The sequence below is a fragment of the Felis catus genome, chromosome B1 (genome assembly GCF_018350175.1).
Source record: "Felis catus isolate Fca126 chromosome B1, F.catus_Fca126_mat1.0, whole genome shotgun sequence".
Classification (NCBI taxonomy): Eukaryota; Metazoa; Chordata; class Mammalia; order Carnivora; family Felidae; genus Felis; species Felis catus.
In genome coordinates, this window is record NC_058371.1 from 160,658,934 (window position 1) to 160,677,369 (window position 18,436).

Here is an 18,436-nt window from a genome sequence, read left to right on the forward strand (position 1 = left end):
TTAAGTTGCATTGTTGCAGCAGACGTTTGTAAGACTAATAGTTGCTTTTTTGTTTTTACACTAGTCCACAGGAAAGAGCCATTTGATGTTTAATTTGATAATTATAGCCTCTTTGAGATTTCAGGATTGTTAGAAATATTAGGAGATTTAGTTCTGTCAGTTAACTATTATCTACCATCTAATATGTCGGGAGATGTTAGTAATAAAAGTAAATTGTTTCTTACCTTATTTCCTTTCCTGAAAGCACATATTTAATATACCTTCTCTCCCACAGTTTTACTCCTACTGCTATGTCAGTTAAATATTTGCTGCAAATATTTTAAACTGTGAAAGCAAACAACAACCTTGTGAAAAATCAAAGTTCCACATTATAGCAGTATTACCTTTTGTTGTTTGTGTCTGTTTCCTTCCAGTTCTTTGCAGAGGCATAAAGTAAGTTTTTTTATGTGTAGTTTCTTACAGGCCTTGTACTAGTAAAGATTGCATTTTCTCTTTTACCAAGTCTAAAATTCTAGATGCAATTGTATGAATTACTTATAGAATAAAGTGTCAGAGCAATTTCTTACAAGTTGACTGTAATTATTATAATGACATTTATATTTATAGGTTGCTTTTACAGCCATTTGTTAGTCATTTTTATAGCTCTGTTAACAACTTCTGTGAATTAGATGGATAGGAGTTTCCAGTTTTTCTCCATGTTATTAGTTATACAAATGTTAAATTACCTAAATTCATCCTCATAAGTATAGTGTCAGCTCTTGAGTTGTTAATGTATTTTTGGTGTGTATTTTACAAAGATGTAATTCTGCTTATTATTTTAAGTCTTAGAAGTCTCCATAAAGAAATCACTTTGTAAAAATTAAATATTTATGAATTGTTTTTGACCTACAGTATACCGCTTAGGATGTGGCTTACTTTGTTTTTCAGAAATATTTTAATTTTTACGTTTATATGGTCAAATAGTAAAACAGGAATTCCCATATTTTTCAAAGAGTTCATATTTAGTCAGGTACTTAAGTTTTTAATTCTCATTCAGAATAGTGGAAAATGAAAACACAGGTTGGTTCACCTTAATAGGTTTTGTATTTGAAAACAAACAAAACCAACCACAGATGGGGGTTTTATTAGTAAGGGTTAAACCATATGCCGAATATAGAGTTTATTATTTGTATTAAATCATGGCTTAAATGTACATAGTTGCCTTTGTCTCTTTTTAAATCTCTTCCCCCCAGTTATGAAAATAGCACATCCCTAACATAGAAAATTTGGGAAACAGGAAAAAGCATGAACTAAATTTTTAAAATATCACTGGAAATCCCACTACAAAGAGGTGCCATTGTTAACCTTCTGGAATAGTTTCTTGCTTCATTTTTTTAGCCATTATATAAATATATGTGTACTTGAAGACACTTGATGTTTACAAAATGGGCTCATAATGCATCTACTGTAGTGCATATTCTCCCCCCCCCCATGTTTATTTATTTATTTCTTTATTTTGAGGGAAAGCCTGCCTGGAAGGAGGTGGGGTGGCGGGGAGTTGGGGTGGAAATCCATCCTAAGCAGGCTCCTTGCTGTGCATGGAGACTGACACTGGGGACAGTGAGATCACAATCTGAGCCTGGTCTGACGCTTTACCAACTGAGCCACCCAAGAGCCCCTGTAGTGCAAATTATTCTATTCACTTAACAATGAATCCTGAACATTTTTATTTTTATGTCGGTAGTTTTCTACAATGTGATTATTTTTTTTTATTTAAAAAAAAATTTTTTTTTTCAACGTTTATTTATTTTTGGGACAGAGAGAGACAGAGCATGAACAGGGGAGGGGCAGAGAGAGAGGGAGACACAGAATAGGAAGCAGGCTCCAGGCTCTGAGCCATCAGCCCAGAGCCTGATGCGGGGCTCGAACTCACGGACCGCGAGATCGTGACCTGGCCAAAGTCGGACGCTTAACCGACTGCGCCACCCAGGCGCCCCTACAATGTGATTATTTTTAATGGCTGTGGAGTACTCTCCTCTAGGTTTGTGTAATAATTTACTGATCTTTTCACATGGACACTTAAGTTATCAATTTTTAAAATAATGTGTCACTCTTGAATTAGAATTTAAGTAGACTGATACTGAAGTTGTATTAATATCCAGGATAAACCAAACTTTTGTGCTTTTGTTGAAAAAAATGTTCCATAAGTATATAATAAATTAATAATGACCTATAATAAAGTGAATCTATATTTTATTTCTAAAGTGTGTTTTACTGAACTGTATTAAGTTAACTTTTTATGAGCATAAATCATTTGGATAGTAGTGTTCTTGAACAAGCCTTCTAAGTAGGGTGGGGATCTGTGAAGCAGTCAGTACACGCAATTAAAATGAAGTTCAACAGGGGCACCTGTGTGACTCGATTGAGCAACCGACTTTGGCTCAGGTCATGATCTCAAGGTTTGTGAGTTCGAGCCCTACATTGGGCTCCCTGCTGACAGTCTGTCAGTGCAGAGTCCACCTCAGATCCTCTGTCCCCTCTCTCTGGCCCTCTCCCGCTCGCACTCTCTCAAAAATAAATAAACATTAAAAAAAAATGAAATTCAACAGAAAAATTTTTTGATCGCTCCAAAACACTTCCTTAAAAGGAAAATCTAAATACCAAGAAAGAATTCTTTATCCTCCCCAAAATTGACATTAGCTTTATGTAGGATTTCTGTGACATTTTATTCTACTTCTAGGTATCTGTATCTTCCAGTTTAAGTTGAGAAAAACTAAGTTAAACTACTTTCAAGAGAAAATAGATAAAATCTTACAGTTTAATCAAGTAGTTTTTAGTGTGCCTTCTGGTGTCTATTTTTGGAAGTTTCTCGGATTTTTATGAATATACTTTTAATAGGGACTGCCTTTTAGGCAGGAAAAAAGCTAGGAAGTTTTTAGGTATTATTTCATTTATTTATTCTCAGTGACATGATCAGATGGTTAAAATATCTGGTTTATTCTAAGTAAAGCTTGTTTATTGCCTGAAACTTAACAGCATACTACTTTAACAAGGTCTTAATTACTTATATTGATAGAATGATGTAGTGATTAAGAACACAGGCTCTAGAGCTAGCCTGCTTGGCATTCAAATCCTGGCTTTACTGTTAGATGGTTGTATAACCTTGGGCAGATGTTACCTCAATTTCTCATCTCTGAAAGGAAGATTATACTAGTTTTTAATATGTGAGGATTAAATGAGACAGTACATGCAAATTACTTAGAACAAAGTTAAGTGGCCAATAAATGTTAGCAGTTATTCTCCTTTTGTTATTTTCAAAATGTGTACCAGACATGGCTCTTATCTTTCTTTTGACTCCCAGTTTAAATGTATTTAAATAAGTTGCTTAGAGTTTCGTTTTTATATGGAGATTTTGGGAGTACTTGATCTTTTTATGTGATTTACAATAATAAAACAGTTACTAGAGCATGCTTCCAAGTTGCATGGTATTTATTGTATATTTCTTGGAAGTCCTTTGGCAAATTTTGGTTCATGAAACTGATGACTAGTTTTCTTTTATGTTGAAACCTAAATTTTAGTTGAGATAATATTAGAAAAAGTTATTTAGGAAATAGCCCACAAATTAAAGTGAAAAATGTTAGGACTTCTACTTTATTTTGTAACTTTAACATATAATATAGTATAATAGAAAATTCACAGATATTTATTAGATGCAAGAAGAGAAATGAGGGAACCATTAGTTGATGAAAAGAGCCATTTCCAACTCTTACCCGATTAATTTTTGTCTCCATCAGAAACGGTGATGATATATATTTGTAATTATAAAGGTTTTTTAGTTTTAAGATTAGAGTTTATTGTGTGAAATGTTTATATGTTCTGCTGCTTTTTAGACTTGATCACATTCTTTTTCTGTAAGCCTGTTATTTTGTTGGAGCTGATCATTACATTTTGTAAACTGATTTTTTTTTCTTTTGAAAAGTATTGCAGTTTTTATAAAAAATGAGTCTTGCTCCTTGGAAAAGAGTTAAAGTGCCAAAAACTACAAAGAAAATCTCTGATGGGAAAAAATCACCTAAAATCTCAGGGATAAGCCCAGTTAAATTTTTTTTCCTAGCATTTTCTGAGGCATTTGTGTGTATGTATAATTTTATAGTAAGTGGAATATTTGTAAACAGTTTATTTCATATTTTATGGATGTCTTTGTGAATAAATGCAGATTATCATTAATTTAATCAAGTGTTAGTCTTTTAGTTTCAGTATTAGTTCATTTACTTTTTTACTCCTAAGTTTGCCACTACCATCAACTTTGACTTTGAATCATCTACTTTGCATTCCTTTTTATCCCTTCTGTTTTGCTTTCTTTTGAGTTAATCAAATTATTTTTATTCTATTTTTCCCACTGTTTGCTCCTGACTTATGTATTCTTTCACTGTATCTTTCATTGTTATTCCAGAGATTATAACAAGTATACTTATTAGTATAGTATAGATTACTACTTCTACCATTCCCCAATAATGCCAATTTCTTACACTTTAACTCCTACTCCAACCTTTTTGCATTGTTATTATTCTGCATTTTATGTGTACATATTTTAAACTCCAGAAAGCATTATTGGTATGATTTTAGACAGTTTTTGTTAATATTTACCCTTTCCAGGTCTCTTCCTACCTGCCTTTGTGTGTTTCTCTCTGGGATTATTTTCCTTCCGTCTGAAGAACTTCTTTTAGTATATATTTTAATACTGGTCTACCTACTGATGGTGATTTTTTTTCATTTTTATATGAGACCGTCTTAATTTCACATTGTGTTTTGAAGAATATTTTTCACTGAGTGTAGAATTCTAAGTTGGTAGTTATTTTTTTCTTCATTAAAAAAATGTTTTCTTGTCTTTTGGCTTTTTGTTGAAGTCAGCTGCCAGTCTTATTGAAGGTAAATATCACCTTATAGTCTTGCTGACAATAATGTGTCTTTTATTTTTCTTTGACTACTTTCAAGACTTTCTCTTTTGTATTAGATTTTTAGCTGTTTGACTATAATATGTTAAGGTATGCTTTTTTTAGATAGAAGTGTTTTGTTTTATGTTCATACCCCTTTTTGAATTAGTAGCTTGATGCCTTTTTGTTTGAGGATGTTCTGTTATTCCTCTTCAAATATTCTGTTCCCCTTTTCAGATTCTAATTTAAACACATGACAAGTCAATGATCATGTTCCACACATCTCTTAAATATTTTTTTCTCTGTACTTCACTTTAGGTATCTTCTATTGACCCTTCTTTCATTACTCAAACTGTTTTCTCTTTTGTTGAAACTGATCTATTATAGTCTTAATTTTATATTGTAATTTTGAGTGCTAGAACATCAATTTAATCCTGGATTAAAGATTTTTAATACTCCAGTTCTCCTGAGTATATTGATAGTTATTTAAACGCTTATCTGTTGGTTCCAATATCTGTATCATCGACTGGTCTGCTTATATTGTTTGTTTTTCTGTTGGTTATTGGTTATATGGTTGTATGTTTCTGTCTCTTCACGTGCATGCTAAGTTTCTTAAGGAACTTGTCCATTTCATCTGTGTTGTGAAATTTATTGATAAAGTTGTTTATGAATTGTTACCCTTTAAATATCTATAGAATCTATAGTGAAGTAAATATACAATCTGTAGAGATTCAGTATCATTTTTGATTTTGGTAATCTTTTTTTTCACTTGATCAGTCTGGCTATTTATTTTCAATTTTATTAAAAGATTTTTTTAATGTTTGTTTTTGAGAGAGAGAGAGCGTGCATGCGTGCACACAAGAATCTGAAGCAGGCTCTGAGCTGTCGGAACAGAGCTTGACGCAGGGCTTGAACTCAGGAACAATGAGATCATGACCTGAGCAGAAGTTGGTGCTTAACCACCTGATTCACCCAGGCGCCCCATGCCTTCCTTTGTTTTCCTAATGGTGTCTTTGAAAAGTTTTAAATTTTGATTAAATACAATTTATCAATTCTTTTATGATTCACATTTTTTGTGTTCTAAGAAATATTTATCTGCCTCAGACTTTTTCTCATGTTTTCTTAACAGAAGTTTTATAGTTTTAGCTTTTGTGTTTGATTTATTTCAAAGTAACTTTTATATATGGGATGAAGAAAGGGTTGAGATTATTCAAAAAAATTTTCCCCTCACATAGATACACATTTGTTAACAGCAGCATTTGTTGAGAAAAGGTCATCCTTTCTCCACAGAGTTATCTTTCTGCTTTTGTCAGAAAGCAACTAACCATATGTATGTGGGTCTTTATGAAATCTGTTTTATGTAGTGAACTATATGTCTGTCCTTATATCAGTATCTTAATGTCTTGATTATTGTAGCTTTTCTAGTAATGGAAATTCTCTAACACTGCTTCTTTTTCAAAATTGTTTTTTTTTTTTTGGATTCCTTTAATTTCATATGAATTTTAAAATTAACTTGGTCCCTCTATAAAAATGGCTACTGGGATTGTGATTACATTGAACCCACAGATCATTTTAGAGAGAACTGACCTCTTAATGCCGAGTCTTAAAAAAAAATTTTTTTTTTTTAATGTTTATTTATTTTTGAGACAGAGAGAGACAGAGCATGAATGGGAGAAGGTCAGAGAGAGAGGGAGACACAGAATCTGAAACAGGCTCCAGGCTCTGAGCTGTCAGCACAGAGCCCGATGCGGGGCTCGAACTCACGGACCGCGAGATCATGACCTGAGCCAAAGTCAGATGCTTAACCGACTGAGCCACCCAGGCACCTGTTAATGCCAAGTCTTTTGATCCACAAACAGAGTATAACTATAACCTCTCTTTTCATTTAGGCCTTCATTTCTCTCAACATTGCTTTTATAGTTTTTTAAATATACTTTTAGTGGTGGATTTTATCCTGTTTATTCAGCAAGTACTTATTGAGCATCTAGGTATGCTAGGTACTGTTCTAGTTCCTGTGTTATACCAGTGAATAAAGTAGGCAAAAAACCCTGCCCTTGGGGAGTTTATATTCCAACTGGAGGAAGCTAGATGAGAAACTAGTAAATATGTTAGATGGTCATTATTACTTTTGGAGTAAAACAAATCGGGCTATAAGAGGTTGTAGTATATGAATATGAGGGAGGTAGGGCAGGGTTTACAGTTTTATTTATTTTTTTTCTTTCTTTTTTTTAAATTTTTAATTTTTTTCAATATATGAAACTTATTGTCAAATTGGTTTCCATACAACACCCAGTGCTCATCCCAAAAGGTGCCCTCCTCAATACCCATCACCCACCCTCCCCTCCCTCCCACCCCCCATCAACCCTCAGTTTGTTCTCAGTTTTTTTTTTTTTAATTTTTTTTTCAACATTTTTTATTTTATTTTTGGGACAGAGAGAGACAGAGCATGAACGGGGGAGGGGCAGAGAGAGAGGGAGACATAGAATTGGAAACAGGCTCCAGGCTCCAAGCCATCAGCCCAGAGCCTGACGCGGGACTCGAACTCACGGACCGTGAGATCGTGACCTGGCTGAAGTCGGACGCTTAACCGACTGCGCCACCCACCGCCCCTGTTCTCAGTTTTTAACAGTCTCCTATGCTTTGGCTCTCTCTCACTCTAACCTCTTTTTTTTTTTTTTCCCCTTTCCCTCCCCCATGGGTTTCTGTTAAGTTTCTCAGGATCCACATAAGAGTGAAACCATATGGTATCTGTCTTTCTCTGTATGGCTTATTTCACTTAGCATCACACTCTCCAGTTCCATCCACGTTGCTACAAAAGGCCATGTTTCATTCTTTCTCATTGCCACGTAGTATTCCATTGTGTATATAAACCACAACTTCTTTATCCATTCATCAGTTGATGGACATTTAAGCTCTTTCCATAATTTGGCTATTGTTGAGAGTGCTGCTATAAACATTGGGGTACAAGTGCCCTTATGCATCAGTACTCCTGTATCCCTTGGGTAAATTCCTAGCAGTGCTATTGCTGGGTCATAGGATAGGTCTATTTTTAATTTTCTGAGGAACCTCCACACTGCTTTCCAGAGCGGCTGCACCAATTTGCATTCCCACCAACAGTGCAAGAGGGTTCCCGTTTCTCCACATCCTCTCCAGCATCTATCGTCTCCTGATTTGTTCATTTTGGCCACTCTGACTGGCGTGAGGTGATATCTGAGTGTGGTTTTGATTTGTATTTCCCTGATAAGGAGCGACGTTGAACATCTTTTCATGTGCCTGTTGGCCATCCGGATGTCTTCTTTAGAGAAGTGTCTATTCATGTTTTCTGCCCATTTCTTCACTGGGTTATTTTTTTTTTGGGTGTGGAGTTTGGTGAGCTCTTTATAGATTTTGGATACTAGCCCTTTGTCCGATATGTCATTTGCGAATATCTTTTCCCATTCCGTTGGTTGCCTTTTAGTTTTGTTGGTTGTTTCCTTTGCTGTGCAGAAGCTTTTTCTCTTCATAAGGTCCCAGTAATTCACTTTTGCTTTTAATTCCCTTGCCTTTGGGGATGTGTCGAGTAAGAGATTGCTACGGCTGAGGTCAGAGAGGTCTTTTCCTGCTTTCTCCTCCAGGGTTTTGATGGTTTCCTGTCTCACATTCAGGTCCTTTATCCATTTTGAGTTTATTTTTGTGAATGGTGTGAGAAAGTGGTCTAGTTTCAACCTTCTGCATGTTGCTGTCCAGTTCTCCCAGCACCATTTGTTAAAGAGACTGTCTTTTTTCCATTGGATGTTCTTTCCTGCTTTGTCAAAGATGAGTTGGCCATACGTTTGTGGGTCTAGTTCTGGGGTTTCTATTCTATTCCATTGGTCTATGTGTCTGTTTTTGTGCCAGGGTTTACAGTTTTAAATTGCGTGGACAAAGAAGTCTTCATTGGTAAGTCAGTATTTGAGCAGGCCTTAGTCTGCTACATATATGAATAATGAAACAACAAACGATTTCAGAAGGAAAAGGGAGAAGAATGTGGGAGCTTAAGTAAGTGTGCTAAGTAAGCTAATTGCTTCTTGTGTGATAGCTGGGAGCCAGTAGCATATAAAATCAGTAAGTGTAGTAACAGAAGTATACCTAACTGCAGAAAGGTAAACAGTTAAGAAAGATAATGTGTTTTGTTGAAATCTAGTGATGACAAAGGGAGGAGGAAAAATAAACACATTGTATCATAGCTTGTAGTAGAGAACCTACAGGTAAAATGTGAAGAAATAGAGGACTTGGGGTACCTTGGTGGCTCAGTCAGTTAAGCATCTGACTCTTGATTTTAGCTCAGGTCATGATCTAATGGTTCGTGACTTCAAGCCCCACATCAAGCTCCACATTGGCAGTGCCAAGCCTGCTTGGGATTCTTTCCCTCTCTCTCTCTGCCTCCCCCCCCCCCCACCCAAAGAAAGGAAATAGAGGACTAAGTTCATTATATGTGGATATGATTGTAAAGATGTCTATAGTACAATAATAAAAACCTTAGTAAAAGTAACAGAACTATCTGTAAGATATAGAGGATGGAATTAAGCAACAAAAAGATGAGTATTCTGTAAAGTTCATTTTATAATGAAGTACCAAATATCTGTTAAAAATAATTTAAAAAATAATATTCAAAAGGCAAAAACATACTAGACATTTATTCACAAAATCCATACTGGCAGAAGACATTAATGGGTCTTAGACCATAGTGTATCAAGTGAACAAAATCTTAAGACTGTAGAACATCTAAATACCCCAATTAATAAACAAAATTTGATGGATAACCGAATTCTACCTTGGAAATAGAGACCATAACTTCTTTTCAAGCACCTATAGGATATGTACAAAAATTGATTGTTACTAGATTGTAAAGAAAACTTTAGGGGTGCCTGGGTGACTCCATTGGTTAAGTGTCTAACTCTTGATTTCTATACACAGGTCATGATCTCATGGTTTGTGAATTCAAGCCCTGTGTCGGGCTCTGTGCTGACAGTGCAGAACCTGCTTGGGATTCTCTCTTTCCCTCTCAGTCTGCCCTTCCCCTGTGTGCATGTGCCCGCTCTCTCTCAAAGTAAATACATACAAACTTTAAAAAATGACTAGCATGTTAAAAAAAAACACACACACACACTCTGAAAGATAGGAATGATGAGCTCCCCATCTTGTATGGTAGCTACTAGCTACATCTGGCTATTTAAGTAGAAGTCATTAAAATTTTTTTTAAAGAAGTTTATTTAGAGAGGGTGTGTACAAGTGGGGGAAGGGGAAGAGAGAGAGAGAGAGAATCCCCAGCAGGGTCCACACGATCAGCGCCGTGAGGGCTGGAACCTGTGAACTGTGAGATCATGACCTGAGCCTGAAGTCAAGAGTCGGATGCTTAAGCAAGTTTAAATTCAGTTCTTAGTTTCACATGCCACATAGAAATGCCCAATAGGATTGATTGCCTTTGGAATGAGGAGAAAAAAAATGCAGATTGAAGATAATAAGTGAATTAAATCCTCTTTCATAATGAGGAGTCAATAGGAATTTGATGCTACTCAAGAAATAAAGACAGGAACGTGTTATCTATAATTATGAAGATAAATATAAAAGTAAGTGAAATATAAAAAATAGATGAAAGTGATAGTTTCTAGGGAGTAGGACTGCAGGTAGGGACAGTTGGGCATGCTGCCTTTCCATTATGCTGCCTTTTTGTCCTATTTTTTAAAAATCATGTATATGTATACCTTTTAGGGGTGCCTGGGTGGCTCAGTCAGTTAAGCATCTGACTGCAGCTCAGTTCATGATCTCACGGTTTGTGAGTTCAAGCCCCTCATCTGGCTCTCTGCTGTCAGCATAGAGCCTGCCTCAGATCCTCCATCCCCCTCTTTCTCTGTCCCTCCCCTGCTCACGTGCATTCTCTCCCTGTCTCAAAAATAAGTAAAAGTTAAAAAAAAAAGTTAAATACCTTTCAGACAACAAAAGCACTACTTAAATGGGCCAGGAAATAAAAATCAAAACATGTACTGATAGCCTCTAAAGATTTATGATCTATGTCAAAGACTTTTTCTCTTTTGGAATTTCTAGGGAATATTTTAAACAATAGTAAGGAGTGACATTCGTACAAAGTTTTTACTAAAATAATTAAGGTACTGCTTATTATTCAAGATACCACTTTGTACTGCATGATTTATTCACAACTATAATTTTTCTTTTTTATTTATTTATTTTATTTATTTTTATTTTTTTTTAACATTTATTTATTTTTGAGACAGAGAGAGACAGAGCATGAATGGGGGAGGGGCAGAGAGAGACGGAGACACAGAATCGGAAGCAGGTTCCAGGCTCTGAGCCATCAGCCCAGAGCCTGACGCGGGGCTCGAACTCACGGACTGCAAGATCGTGACCTGAGCTGAAGTCGGATGCTCAACCGACTGAGCCACCCAGGCGCCCCACAGCTATAATTTTTCAAAATATATTATTACATCTTTTTATGAAGTCACCATGAGAGAGGAAATACAGGAAAGGGTTAGGGTAAAGATAAAAGAAGTTTTGCCCTATAATCTGAGAATATTACTTGAAAGCATATAGGCAGACTAGTATACAGTGTCATTTGTTGAATGAGTATTGTAGTAGATTCCCAGTTTCCCAGGTAGACTGGCTAAGCCAGTTTTTACAGCCTGACCCTCTGCAGTTGTCAGTATATTGTAGTTTGACTATTCAAGTAAGCTTTACACGTGAAGAAAAAAAAATTAAACATATAGGGATTAAGTATAAACCCTTAGAGGAGTAGCATTACACAGCAAATAATCAAAAAAGAAATTCAAAGAAATACAAACCATTCAAATAAATCCTACAGTTGAAGAACACAATGATTGAACTGAAGACTTTAGTAGATTCAATAGCAGACTCAACCAAGCAGAAGAAAGAATTAGAAGACAGGTCATTTGATATGTAATCAGCAGAGCAAAAGTAAAGGAGAATGATGGGGTACCTGGGTGGCTCTCTCTGTTCCTCCCCTGCTCGTGCTCTGTCTCTCTTTCAAGAATAAATAAACATTAAAAAAAAAAAGTAAAGGAGAATGAAAAAGAGTGAAGAAAGCCTATGGAATGACAAGGTACTATTGAACTATGAATTATTGAAGTCCCAGAGTAAGAGAGGGAGAAAGGAGAAGTCTAATTTTTAAAGAAATAATGGCTAAGAACTTCCCAAATCTAGGGAGAGATTTGGCCATCTAAGTTCATGAAACTAATAATAGATCACCCCAAACTTTCAAACCAAAATCATATTTTCCAAGACATTATAATAAAACTGTCCAAAGTCAAACATGAAAGTTTAGAAGCATCAAGAGAAAAAAAAAAAATTCCCATATAAGGGAACCCCCATAAGGCTATCATCAGATTTCTCAGCAGAAACTTTGCAGGTCAGGAGAACATGTAAAGATATATCCAAAGTGCTGAAAGGAAAAAACTGCCAGTCAAGAAAACTTTACCCCACAAAATTGTTATTCAGGGTTGAAAGAGAGGTAAAGACTTTCCCAAACAGACAAAAGTTGAGAGAGTTTATCACCACTAGACCTGACTTACAAGAAATGCTGAGAGGAATTCTTCAAGCTGAAATGAAAAGATGCTACTTAGTAACATAAAATTATATGAAATTATAGAACATACTGGTAAAGGTAAGTGTACAGTCAAAATTCAGATTATTCTTACAATGTAAAGTGGTGTGTGAATCACTTAACTAGTATAAAGGCTTAAAGGCCAAAATTATTAAAAACTATAGCTGCAACAATTTATATGGATATATAAAAAGTAAATTACAACATCAAAAATAAAGTATGGGAGGGGGCATAAAAGAATAAAATTTTTGTATGTGATTGAAGTTGTTAGTTTAATATAGACTGTTAATGCCCATAAAATGTTTTGTGTAAGCCTCATGGCAACCACAAAGTAAAACCTGCAGTAGATTCACAGAAGATAAAGAGAAGGGAATCAAAGCATACCACTATAGAAAATCAGTTCACAAAGAAAGACAGCAAAAGAGGAAGAAAGGAATGAAGGGGTTACACAAAACAGCCAGAAAATAATAAGATGGACATTAGTAAGTTTTTTTTTTTGATTTAACTTTATTTTTTATTTTTTAAAATTTACATCCAAAGTAGTTAGTATATAGTGAAGTAATGATTTCAGTAGATTCCTTAATGCCCCTTACCCATTTAGCCCATCCACCCTCCCACAACCCCTCCAGCAACCCTATTTGTTCTCCATACTTATGAGTCTCTTTTGTTTTGTCCCCCTCCCTGTTTTTATATGATTTTTGCTTCCCTTCCCTTATGTTCATCTGTTTTGTCTCTTAAAGTCCTCATAGGAGTGAAGTCATATGATTTTTGTCTTTTCTCTGACTAATTTCACTTAGCATAATACCCTCCAGTTCCATCCACATAGTTGCAAATGGCAAGAGTTCATTCTTTTTGATTGCTGAGTGATACTCCAGCGTGTATGTGTGTGTCTGTGTGTGTCTGTGTGTGTGTGTGTGTATGTAAAGAAAATGTGGTGTGTGTATATATATATATATACACACACCACATTTTCTTTATCCATTTCTTTTTTTTTTAATTTTTTTTTTATTAAAAAAAATTTTTTTTTCAACGTTTATTTTTGGGACGTTTATTTATTTATTTTTATTTATTTTTATTTATTTATTTTTGGGACGTTTATTTTTTCAACGTTTATTTATTTATTTTGGGTATATATATATGGATAAAGAAAATGTGGTGTGTGTATATATATATATATACACACCACATTTTCTTTATCCATTTTTTTTTATTTTTTTTTAATTAAAAAAAATTTTTTTTTTCAATGTTTATTTATTTTTGGGACAGAGAGAGACACAGCGTGAACGGGGGAGGGGCAGAGAGAGAGGGAGACACAGATACAGAAACAGGCTCCAGGCTCTGAGCCATCAGCCCAGAGCCTGACGCGGGGCTTGAACTCCCGGACCGCGAGATCGTGACCTGACTGAAGTCGGACGCTCAACCGACTGCGCCACCCAGGCGCCCCATCTTTATCCATTTCTTTATCCATCGATGGACATTTGGGCTCTTTCCATACTTTGGCTATTGTTGATAGTACTGCTATAAACATGGGGTGCATGTGTCCCTTCGAACCAGCACACCTGTATCCCTTGGATAAATGCCTAGTAGTGCAATTGCTGGGTGGTAGGGTAGTTCTATTTTTAGTTTTTTGAGAAACCTCCATACTGTTTTCCAGAGTGGCTGCACCAGCTTGCATTCCCACCAACAATGCAAAAGAGATCCTCTTTCTCCACATCCTTGCCAACATCTGTTGTTGCTTGAGTTGTTAATGTTAGCCATTCTGACAGGTATAAGGTGGTATCTCATTGTGGTTTTGATTTGTATTTCCCTGATAATGAGTGATGTTGAGCATTTTTTCATGTGTCAGTTGGCCATCTGGATGTCTTCTTTGGAGAAGTGCCTATTCATGTCTTTTGCCCATTTCTTCACTGGATTATTTGTTTTTTGGGTGTTGAGTTTGATCAGTTCTTTGTAGATTTTGGATACTAACCCTTTATCTGATATGTCATTTGCAAATATCTTTTCCCATTCTGTCGGTTGCCTTTTAGTTTTGCTGATTGTTTCCTTCGCTGTGCAGAAGCTTTTTATTTTGATGAGGTCCCAGTAGTTCATTTTTGCTTTTGTTTCCCTTGCCTCTGGAGAAGTGTTGAGTAAGAAATTGCTGCGGCCAAGATCAGAGAGGTTTTTGCCTGCTTTCTCCTCGAGGATTTTGATGCCTTCCTGTCTTACATTGAGGTCTTTCATCCATTTTGAGTTTATTTTTGTGTATGGTGTAAGAAAGTGCTCCAGGTTCATTCTTCTGCATGTTGCTGTCCAGTTTTCCCAGCATCACTTGCTGAAGAGACTGTCTTTATTCCATTGGATATTCTTTTCTGCTTTGTCAAAGATTAGTTGCCCATACGTTTATGGGTCCATTTCTGAGTTCTCTATTCTATTCCATTGATCTGAGTGTCTGTTCTTGTGCCAGTACCATACTGTCTTGATGATTACGGCTTTGTAGTATAGCTTGAAGTCTGGGATTGTGATGCCTCCTGCTTTGGTTTTCTTTTTCAAGATTCGTTTGGTATTCGGGGTCTTTTCTGATTCCATACAAATTTTAGGATTATTTGTTCTAGCCCTGTGAAGAATGCTGGTGTTACTTTGATAAGGATCGCATTGAATATGTAGATTGCTTTGGGTAGTATCGACATTTTAACAATATTTGTTCTTCCTATCCAGGAGCATGGAATCTTTTTCCATTTCTTTGTGTCTTCTTCAATTTCTTTCATCAGCCTTTCTATAGTTTTCACTGTATAGGTTTTTCACCTCTTTGGTTAGATTTATTCCTAGGTATTTTATGGTTTTTGGTGCAACTGTAGACATTAGTAAGTTCTTAACTGTCAATAATTACTTTAAATACAAATGGATTAAATTTATTTGTCAAAAGGCATAGAGTGGCTGACTGGATTAAAAAACAAGACCCAACTATATGATGCCTATGAAAGACTCACTTTGGCTTCAAGAACACATGTAGGCTCAAATTGAAGGGATGGAAAAAGATTATCTATGCACATGGAAACCAAAGAGAGCAGGAGTAGCTATACTTAATAGCAAACAAAGTAGATTTTAAGTCAAAAACTATATCAAGAGACAGAGTCCTAAAATGAAAAAGGAGTTGATTCATTAAGAGTATGTAATAATTATAAATATATATGCACCCAACAATGGAGTATCTAAAAATTTTAAGAAAATAACATATAATTAAGGGAGAAATAGACAGCAATACAATAATAGGGGATTTTGATATACCACTTTCAACAGTGGATGGATCATCTTGACAGAAACTAAGTAAACACTAAACATGAAATATACCTTATATATAGAATAGAACATTCCACTGAACAGCAGCAGAATACACATTTTCCCCAAGTGTACATGGAACACTCTTCAGGATAGAGCATATCTTAAGTCACAAAATAAGCCTTAGCAAATATAAGAAGATTGATTTCATATCAAATATCTTTTCCAACCATAGGGTTTTGAAACTAGAAACAACAGGAGGACAACTGGAAAATTCACAGTTCTGTGGAAATTAAATAACACCTAGCTGAATAGTCAGTGGGTTAAAGAACATAAAAGGGAAATCAAAGTAGAGTTGACCCTTGAACAGTGTGGGAGTCAAAAATCCACATGTAACTTTTTTCCCTTTCTTTCTTTCTTTCTTTCTTTCTTTCTTTCTTTCTTTCTTTCTTTCTTTCTTTCTTTCTTTCTTTCTCTTTTCTCTTCTCTTCTCTTCTCTTCTCTTCTCTTCTCTCTCTTCTTTCTCTTCTTTATTTTTTCTTTTCTCTTTTCTCTTCTTTTCTCTTCTTTTCTTTTCTTTTTTCTTGAGCCAGCACAAATGGAAAGAATCTTTACACAGGCTCCACGCCCATGTGGAGCTAGAAATCAAGAGTTGAATGCTTAACTGACTGAGCTACTCAGGTATACCACATGGATAACTTTTGACTTCCTAAAAACATTACTAATAGTCTGCTGTTGACTGGAAGGAAGCCTTACTAATAACATAATCAGTTGATTGAAACATATTTTGTATGTTTTGTGTATTATATATTATATCCTTATAATAAAGTAAGCTAGAGAGAAAATGTTATTAAAATCATAGGGAAAATTTATAGTACTGTATTTATCAAAAAACAAAAACAAAAACCCATGTGTAAGTGGACCTGTGCAGTTCAAATCTGTGTTCAAGAGTAAACTGTATCGCTTAAACAAAAAAGGGAACACAAGGTACCAAAACACATGGGATGTAGCAAAAGCAGTTTTAAGTGGGAAGTTTTTAGCAATAAATACCTAGATTAAGAACAAAGAAAGACAAATAAACAATTAACTACACTTCAAGGAATTAGAAAAAGAACATACTAAGGCTAAAGTTGGCAGAAGGAAGAAAACAAAGATGAGAGCAGAGGTAAATGAAACAGAGACTAAGGCAATAATATAAAAGATGAATGAAACTAATAGCTGGTTTTTTGAAAAGATAAAATTGATAGAACTTTAGCTAGACTAAGAAAAAAGGAAGACTCTAAACCAGAAATGAAAGAGGAAATGTTATTTTTATTGCCTAGTAATTGCTCTAGCTAGGACTTTCAGCAGTGTGTTGAGTAGAAGTGATGAGAGTGGGCATCCTTGCCTTGTTCCTAAACTTAGAAGAAAAGCTTTCAGTTTTCCATTGTTGATTATGATTGGTGTTAGTTGTGGACATTTCATACAAGGTTTTTATTGTGTTGAGGTAGTTCTCTTCCTAGCTTATTGAGTGTTTTTATTGGGAAATGGTGTTGAATTTTGTTGGATGCTTTTTCTGCATCAATTGAGATGATCATGTGTTTTTCCCCCTCATTCTCTTAATGTGGTGTATTACATTGATAGATTTTCATATTTTGAACCATCCTTGCATTCTAGGTATACATCCCACTTGATCATGCTACATAATCCTTTTTAATGTGCTGTTGAATTTGGTTTCTTAGTATTGTGTTGAGGATTTTTGCATCAGTGTTCATCAGGGATATTGCTCTGTAGTTTTCTTGTTGTGTCTTTTTCTGGTTTTGGTATCTGGGTACTGGTACCTCATAGAATGAGTTTGGAAATGTTCCCTCCTCTTTAATTCTTTGGAATGCTTTGAGAAAGATTGGTGTTAATTTTTTAAATGTTTTAGGGAATTTCCTGTGAGGCCATCTGGTCCTGGGTTTTTCTTCCTTTGGGACCTGCTTTTATTTCTTGATTAATAACCTTATTTTTTTTCTATTAAAATTTTTAAAAAAAATGTTTACTTATCTTTGAGAGAGAGGGAGAGAGAGAACTTGAGCAGGGGAAAGGTAGAGAGAGAGAGGGAGACACAGAATCCACAGCAGGCTCCAGACTCTGAGCTGTCAGTCCAGAGACTGATGCAGGACTCAAGTGAGATCATGACCTGAGCCAAAATCGGATGCTTAACTGACTGAGCCACTCAGGTGCACCTTGATTAATTAACTTTAATTTATGTCTCTTGAATTCCTGCTGAAAAAGATGAGGATTTAGCTTATACTGTCTGTAATCTCTTTTCTCTCTGTATTCCAAAGCTTAAAACTTAATAATATTTCATTCTTATATTAATATTTTTGCAACTTTAAAATATTTGAATTTCTTAAATAATTGCATTTATTTTTAATGTTTTTTTTTTTTTTTTTTTTTTTTTTGAGAGAGAGAACGGGGGAGGGGCAGAAAGAGAGAGAAAAATAGGATCTGAAGCAGGCTTTGAGCTGTCAGCACAGAGCCCGACACGGGGTCCAAACCCATGAACTATGAGATCATGGCCTAAGCTGAAGTTGGACACTTAACTGACTGAGCCTTGGGGGGTCCCCAAATGTTGTATTTTAAATCCCTGTTATGTAAGATAACACTAGGACTTTTTGGGTGCCTGGCTGGCTCATTTGGTAGG

The 18,436-nt window shown here is 35.4% G+C and overlaps 1 protein-coding gene across 5 annotated transcripts in view; it reads left to right on the top strand.

Moving 5' to 3' along the window:
• Positions 1 to 18,436, top strand: part of CLOCK (clock circadian regulator) — a 130,048-nt gene that overhangs the window by 4,267 nt on the left and 107,345 nt on the right. The window contains exon 1 of one of the 5 annotated variants that reach the window (XM_045056357.1): positions 12,426 to 12,567. The exons of the other annotated variants lie outside the window; for them this stretch is intronic. The gene's annotated coding sequence lies outside the window, so the exon portion shown is untranslated. Of the gene's footprint in view, positions 1 to 12,425; positions 12,568 to 18,436 lie in introns of those variants that run through there. 5 annotated transcript variants of the gene reach the window in all.